This window comes from Ambystoma mexicanum, chromosome 1q, assembly GCF_040938575.1.
Source record: "Ambystoma mexicanum isolate Mex_15411 chromosome 1q, UKY_AmexF1_1, whole genome shotgun sequence".
Lineage (NCBI taxonomy): Eukaryota > Metazoa > Chordata > Amphibia > Caudata > Ambystomatidae > Ambystoma > Ambystoma mexicanum.
The window spans coordinates 706,513,878-706,522,002 of record NC_090922.1 but is presented as its reverse complement, the minus strand read 5'-3'; positions in this window follow the sequence as shown (position 1 = coordinate 706,522,002).

Sequence of the window (8,125 nt, the reverse complement as noted above, 5' to 3'; positions counted from 1 at the left end):
GACATGGGTGGGGGTGAGAGATGGGTGCTGATGCCATGTACATGTATGGTATCCATGTCTGTGTGTCTGACCTGCGTGTCTGTGACTTGTGAATGCCATGGATGCATGACACATGTCTGTGACAATGTACAGATTCACAGATGCAGCCTAGTTATCCTTGTATCCACTGTGTCTGGGGTGTACAAGGCCAGATGGATGAAATTACGTTGATGTGTGTGCATGTGATAGGCATGACCCATGATGCATGTGAGTTCCATAACAACATTGTATGTTTGGAGAGTCCCTTGGACATGTATGCAAATGTCCATAGCATGTGCCATGCCTGTTACTGCATGTGTTTTGCCTGCACTGACCCATGTGTTGTGGAGGGACATGATGGAAGTGATCTTTGACAGTGCCACTCATCTGCTATTGCTTCCTGTCTAGGGGACCATTGTACTGTACCCTGATGCTTGTGTTCTATGTTTCCCTCTACACAGCGGCAAGTGAAGAAGAGGGCGGAGATGGCGCTGTGGAGCAAAGCGGCGGGGATGCCCCCACGGCTGCAGCGGAAGGGGTGGGTGAGCCCCCACAGGGGCTTGCAACGGCGGAAGACGGTGTGGAGCCATCCAGGTTGGTGGTTTCCACAGAGGAGGAGGCCGCTACTGAGGCGCACATGGGGCCTGGTGGGGGCATCCCTGCTGGTGCAAGTGGTGCAGTCCAGTGGCAGGGGCAGGAGGCAGCACAGGTCACCGTGGAGGTGCCTGTGCATGTCACTGTCCCTGACACTGTGACTGCACCACCATGCACCAGCAGGGATGCCCCATCCCAGGCCCGTCCGCATGTAGGGGGGATGTCCATGTCATCTGACTCCCCTCCACCTGCGGACGAGGGGACCCGTGGCCGTATGGAGAAGGTCCTGATTGGTGTTGTGTTGCGCAAGGGTGTCATTTGTGATGACGTGCATGGTTCCCGGGAGGAGCTTGCACGTCATCACGAAGAGCACCGTGCCAATGTGGCCCAGTTGGGATCGGCCGTGGTCGGGGGTTTCATACATGTGTCGACCAATCTGGTGGCCCTCTCCTCCTATGTGGAGACTATACGCCAGTCGTTGTCCAGGCCGTCTTCCGGCCCAGATGCCACCAGGGCCCCCTGTGGACGTGCCCTGACCAACGCAGCCAGCTTGGTGGGGATACCATTTCTGCCACAGTCGGGAGTCGGAGGTCCAGCAGGGGTGGACACCACAGCAACTGGACCCCAGCAGATGGAGGATGTGCCGGCATCATTGGGCAGGGCACGTGCACGATGGCGTCGGTGAATTCCATCAGCCTGGATGCAGTCGTGCTGGCAGAGGCAGTTGCGTCGGAAGCAGCAGCGGAGTCAACATGGGAGGCATCATGGCTCGGGGCAATCTACATCGGAGGGGCAGGCATTGGCCGGAGGGCAGGAGGACCCAGGACGGGAAGTGTCTTCCGTGTGGCAGCGGTTGGCCAGCAGATAGGTGCGGAGCGGCGGCCGGCGGAAGAGGAGCGGCTCACGATGGTCAGGGCAGAGAACTCCATGCGGAGGGCCCTAGGCGGGCCGAGTGCCTCGAGGGAATCCGCAGGGAGTTGCATGAGGACATGTCGGCGTCCCTGCGGACCCTCAGGGCCATGGAACAGGACCGCCTCCGGGACATCAAACAGGAGTTCGATGATGCCCTGGCCCGGGACACCACGGAGTGAGCCGCTGGACTAGCCCGCCACCTTTGTACATAGTTAATTAGTGTTAGGTTTTATTTCTTTTTTTTTAATTTGGGGTGCTTCGACTATGCCCCACTTTTTTGTATTTAGTTATTAGTTAGGTAGGTTTTATTGTAGGTTTCATTTACATCGTTGGGATCATGGACCCTGGATTTGCTCTTTGTACATAGTTTGACAGTGGATTTGTGGCCTTCATCTTTTATTTTTTTTTTCACCATGGAGCAATGGATTTTCACTTTACTTTCCCTTTGGATTTGCTTTGTTGGACAGTGAGTTTGGACACAATTTCTTTACGGTTATTTTGGAGTCCCATTTTCGTTATTTATTATTTTTGTGGACATGCTGCTTTTTGATATTTGTTGCCATTATTGTTTGTTTATATTTCATTCACTTCATTTACACTGTAATACATTTTTGTTTCTTACTTCAATGTGTGGACTTCTCTCATTGGTTTCATGCCTGTCAGAATGTGGGTTTTCACAGTCATGTGTTGCCATTGTGTGGGTCTGACGGACTTGTACTCATGCGCATACTGCTTATTTGTTATCTATCATGTAATGGGTATTTCCATTTTGAATGGATGTAAAGCTTGTTTGGGTGTTTGGACTGGGGTGGCGTGGGGTGGGATTTGGGTGGGCATAGGAGCCTGGGATCTGGATTGTGATGATGTGTTGGCTGGGGGACATGAGTGGGGGCCTGGTGGAGGCTGCCCCTGGCTGCTGGGGGGTGGGGGTGCAGGGGGACGTGAGTGGGGGCCTGGTGGAGGGTGCCCTGCACTGCTGGGGGGTGGGGGTGCTGGGAGACATGAGTTGGACATGAGTGAGGGCCTGGTGGAGGGTGCCCTGCACTGCTGGGGGGTGGGGGTGCTGGGAGACATGAGTTGGACATGAGTGGGGGTGTAACGCTCACCTGACTCCCACGGGGGCGCTGGCCTGGTTCGCGCTGCTGTGACCTCGTCTAAGGTGATGCGCAGGGTTCGGAAGACGGACTGGACCGGGCCCCAGATCTGGGTTGTCTGACTCACAGAAGTATCCTTCTGTAGGTGAGAATAGGGGGTTAACTGTCTGCGGGGTAATGCAATCGGCCTCCCACTTACCCCTCGCACCCTCCTCAAAACCCTTCTGTGCTTCCCCGTAGCGTCTCACCTTAGGGTCTGGAAGGACGAGCTCTCCATCCTGCTTCTGATGCAGGGGCGCGTTGGCATCCAGTTACGTCACTGGATTTTCGGATGGGTGAGAACCAAACTTGCTTGGCTTCCAGGTAAGTTTTTCTATAAGTGGTTCCCCTTGTGTCCATGCATTAATGTTCTAATGCTAGTGTCTTTTTCCCCTTAGGGGCCGGGGTACGGAATGCCGGGGAACAGGCACCGACCCGAGGTGAGCGGTGAAATCCTTGTGGAAATCAGGTAAGTCTTTAATGAGTGTTTTGGTAATGTCTTTTCATTCACTCATTAACGCTGATGTCTTTTTCCCCTTAGGGACCGGGGTCCGAAAATGCCTGGATGCGGCGCGGACCTGAAATGAAAAGGGAATGACCCAACAGGTAAGTCTTGACATGGAGTTTTAGCTTCCCTTTTCCCTTCTTTCTCTCACCTTTGTTCTTATCTTTTTCTCCCTAGCCGCTGGGGCGCGACTGCGAATCCGGATGGTCGCTGCTGAACATGGAGGCGCCCTGTAAAGGTGAGTAGAATGCGGCGCTGCAGCGATCGATGCAATGTGCTTTTAAAAAGAAATGTCTTCTTTTTCAGGATTGTCGGCGAAATGTCTCTGGGATGCAGATTTAGCAGGTGAGGCATTTTCCTTGTTCTGTTCTCTTGTGATTCAGGATGCTGGCAGGTGTGGCAGAAGTCAAGATGCAGGAGCAGACACGGTGAGCGTCCAGCTGCTAGATGCAGAACAACGCGAAGCACGTGTGGCTGATTGGGTGTGGTTTAAATAGCCTTGGAAGAAGTTCCTAGAATGTGTCCTTCCTCCAATCAGGTATGTATCCTTCCCCGACCACGCCCGGGTGGTAAATGAGTCCCACAGGTAAAGTAGTTCCTTTCAGGCCTCAAGGAGGCCGGGGTTCTGCAGCATGGTCTGCATCAGGTAAGTGCACCCAAACACTTTCATAATGAGCCTGGCGCCTATGGCGCCAGGACTGACGTTTTCTATGAGCCTGGCGCCATAGGCGCCAGGATGCTGTCCAAAGGGCCCCTATAAGGGGTTGCTGGGACCTTCCCCGGGGACTTGATGTCCATTTTCGGGGACGCAGGGCCTGAGCCGGCTCCCCGGGAGCGGGCATCGTGACAGCACTCCCCCCCAAGGCCCCTCCCAAGGTTGTTCCCTCCGGGGGTTTTGGTTTGTTTGAGAAGAGTTGGTGGAATTTCCTGATTAATCGAGGTGCATGCACATGGTCACTGGGTTCCCACGACCTCTCCTGAGGTCCGTACCCCTTCCAATCAATTAGGTAGAAAAGCTTTGACCTAAACATTTTTGAATCTAAAATGTTCTTCACTTCGAATTCGGGTTCCCCATCTATTTGAATAGGTTCTGGAGGTTTGAGTAGTCGGGTTCCGGGGACCACTGGTTTCAGAAGTGACACATGAAAAACAGGGTGAATTTGCATATTAGCTGGTAAATCAAGTTTAACCGCTACTGGGTTCATTATTGCTGTAATAGAATAAGGTCCCAGATATTTTGGGTTAAAAGTTCGAGGCCCTTTGAGCGGTAAATGTCTGGTAGCTAACCACACTTGATCCCCAATCTGATACGGAGGTGCTTCACTCCGATGTAGCTCAGCATTCTCCTTGTATTTTCTCTTGGCTTGTTGTAAATGCGTGGTTGCCTCTTTGAAGGCTCGGGTAATGGTAGAATGCAGATGTTCTACTGCGGGCACTGCGAGGTTCTGAGGTGAGTCGAGGTTTGAGGTTCGAGGGTGATGTCCAAACAAGGTATAAAAAGGACTATGGCCAGTTCCAGAGTGTACCGAATTATTATATGCGCATTCGGCTATCCAAAGAATGTCTTTCCAGTTGCTTTCAGATTGCTGTAACATACACCGTAAGTACTGCTCAAGGGTCTGATTTGTCCTCTTGGTCTGACCTGAGGGGGCCTGGTGGAGGGTGCCCCTGGCTGCTGGGGGGTGGTGGTGCAGGGGGACATGAGTGGGGGCCTGGTGGAGGGTGCCCCTGGCTGCTGGGGGGTGGGGGTGCAGGGGGACATGAGTGGGGGCCTGGTGGAGGGTGCCCCTGACTGCTGAGGGGTGGGGGTGCAGGGGGACATGAGTTGGACATGAGTGGGGGCCTGGTGGAGGGTGCCCCTGACTGCTGGGGGGTGGGGGTGCAGGGAGATATGTGTGGGGGCCTGGTGGAGGGTGCCCCTGACTGCTGGGGGTGGGGGTGCTGGGAGACATGAGTTGGGGCCTGGTGGAGGGTGCCCTGCACTGCTGGTGGGTGGGGGTGCAGGGGGACATGAGTTGGACATGAGTGGGGGCCTGGTGGAGGGTGCCCCTGAGTGCTGGGGGGTGGGGGTGCAGGGGGACATGAGTTGGACATGAGTGGGGGCTTGGTGGAGGCTGCCCCTGACTGCTGGGGGGTGGGGGTGCAGGGGGACATGAGTTGGACATGAGTGGGGGCCTGGTGGAGGCTGCCCCTGACTGCTGGGGGGTGGGGGTGCAGGGAGACATGTGTGGGGGCCTGGTGGAGGGTGCCCTGCACTGCTGGGGGGTGGGGGTTCTGGGAAACATGAGTGGAGGCCTGGTTGTCAGAATCGAAATAATATTATGCCTCCTATCGCAGTAATTGTATGTGTATGGCCTACGCCAAGTTGTCTAAAATATCATGCAAATAGACTCCGCGGCAAGGTCTTGACCTTAGAGAAAGTAATGTAAGTCGCCATCTTGGATTTAGCTGCCATTTTAGGTTCTCTTGTAATGTGGAAATCACCCTGAACATCAAAATGGAGGCTGAATGACATTCTGAGTAAGATTCTGGCCGTTGTGACCTCCGCACACACGAATAATTAATATGCCTGCAGGCCACTTGTTGGGGTCGCGAACTGAGACCTTGTCCTATTGCTGACCTATGAGTAAATGTACAACTATATCAGCGAAACTGATCAAAATGCATAAATTATAGGATTGACCTGGCAAGGAACCCTAGGCCTGATCCCAAGAATGGTTAACCCGCGAGGGGGTTGGCCAAGGGCTGGACAAATCATATAAAAGACCCAAGTATTCCAATGTACGGTCTCTCTACTAATGCATCAAACCCTCGTTGAAGTTCGTTGCGTTACTCTGAGAGCCGAATAGCTATCCGTTTGTCAATTGACTTTGGTAACTGTTGTAGCTTTTAAATAAAGCACTTGTATGTCCTTTGTAACCTGTGTTGGTGTGTTTCTTTTGGGCTTCCCAGCCTCATATTAATTTTTATGTTTCCACAGTTGGCGCCCGAACAGGGACCCTCAAGATTGATGCCGGATCATTGAAGGTTGACGCAGACTATCGAACCGGGATCGGACGGTGTGAGACTGCGGGCCCGACCGAACGAGACGCGATACCTCGGCAGCGCTGCACGATCCGATCCTTGGACGATAGTCGTGTGGTCTGACACAGCATCTTGACGAGGGTCCATTTTTGAGGCGGGCAGATTTGTCGAAACCACCAAACACAAGGTAAAATTCATTAGGTAAGTTCTTTGGTAAACCGTACGGTCCTCCTTAGGTTTGGTCAGGTGCAGTCGTGACCCGGCTCTTAATTTAACCCTGACAATTTGAATTTGGTGTATTGTATCTGCAGACACAATTATTGACCAGGTAACACCAATTTTTTGTGAAATGCCTGGGAAATTGTCTAGCTGCTTTAGGGCTCTGTTCGCAGCGATCGACAATCTTTGGAATTTGGCCGCCCGGCACCACAGGAGGGGTCGCCGGCATGTACTATGTACTGTAAGTATGGCATTGGAAGTATAGTATTTAATGATATTTGGCACAGACAGACCAGACATGCCTCCGAATTTCAGTGGCCAATCAATGGCAGTTTTGAGATCCCCCGTATTGAATACCTAGAATCGGTCTTGCAAAAAAAGAAGGCTAGACCTGCAGCCTTTGACGTTTTGCAGAATTGGAAAAAAGAAGCGTTGCAGCAGCTTAAAAGTAGGGATAAACATGCACGCCGCCATAAAACAAATGCCGAAAAAGAGTTGTTATATGATAAGGAAAAACATTCAGAGTCAGTTAAAAATATGGATAGGGCTTTTTCACTCGGAATCCAGAAAATGTATCCCTCTAAAGATTTCCATGTTTCTGAAGAATTTATTGAAAAATTGTAAACGAACGCAGGTCTGGTGCCTCTGCGCCACCTCCGTATGACCCTCTCCTGGGTGCTCTGCCCATTCCTGCTGTTGTCCCTGCTGTTATTCCTGTTCCCCCTGTACAACCTATTGTTCCTATTCCTATAGCTGTTGTTCCTCCACCTAACGCACAGCCCCTTCCTCTTGCGCCAATAGTTGCACCCTTGTTAAATTTACCTGCACCCCCGCTCCCGAGTGGTCCCGTATTGACTGAAGTTGATCAAGGTGCGGGGTAAAAGATTGTCACTCGTAATACTGTTTCTGCAGATAAGACACGGGAATTGTTTGCATGGGCTAAGCACTGTATGGAGAAAGGTGATCAAGTTAATGTTTTTTCCACATTATCTAATTTGAACAGTTTTCCCGAGAAAAATGTTTTTATCGAAGGTTTGGGGACTCATTTATGTGTGATGTGGGGTAGATTACAAAATTCGGATCTTCCACAAGGGGTAAGGGATCTAAATGCTTTGGCACTTTCGAGGGACACAGAGAAGAAAGTACATGGTCATGTTGAAAGATTGTTTGAGTATAGGAGGGACTTTGAAAAGTCACGAGATGAGGATGATGAGGACGATAGTATGTATGTACAGAAACGGTTCCTTCCGTGTCGTAGATCGGCACCTGAGGAAGTACGAATTTGTACCAAAGATGCGATTCGATGGATCTCGGATTTATCGATTCCGCCAGATGAAGTTTATGATACGTATAGTCAGTATACAGTAGAAATGCAAAGGAAGGTAATTCAGGTAATGGTACAGTACTTACAAGAAGAATGTGTAATGAATAAGGTTAGTTGTCCTATAGAGTTGTTGGGAATTTGTAAAAGGGCTTTTTCGCCCGACACTTCTTCAACTGCCTTAGCGCTCGACCTGGCTCTGTTGCTAAGTAAGCAGTCGGAGGTACCTATATCTCAGTTGCCTATGAGAGAGGTTCCTCCGACATTTGCCCCAAAGGTTGAGATTCCCGCTAACGCTGGGACTGGTGCACCCGCTGTGGATATCCCTGCGCATTATGTATCGCAATTCGTTCACGTCCCGTTTTCAAGACAGGAACACTATTAAACAATCAGTTCCCG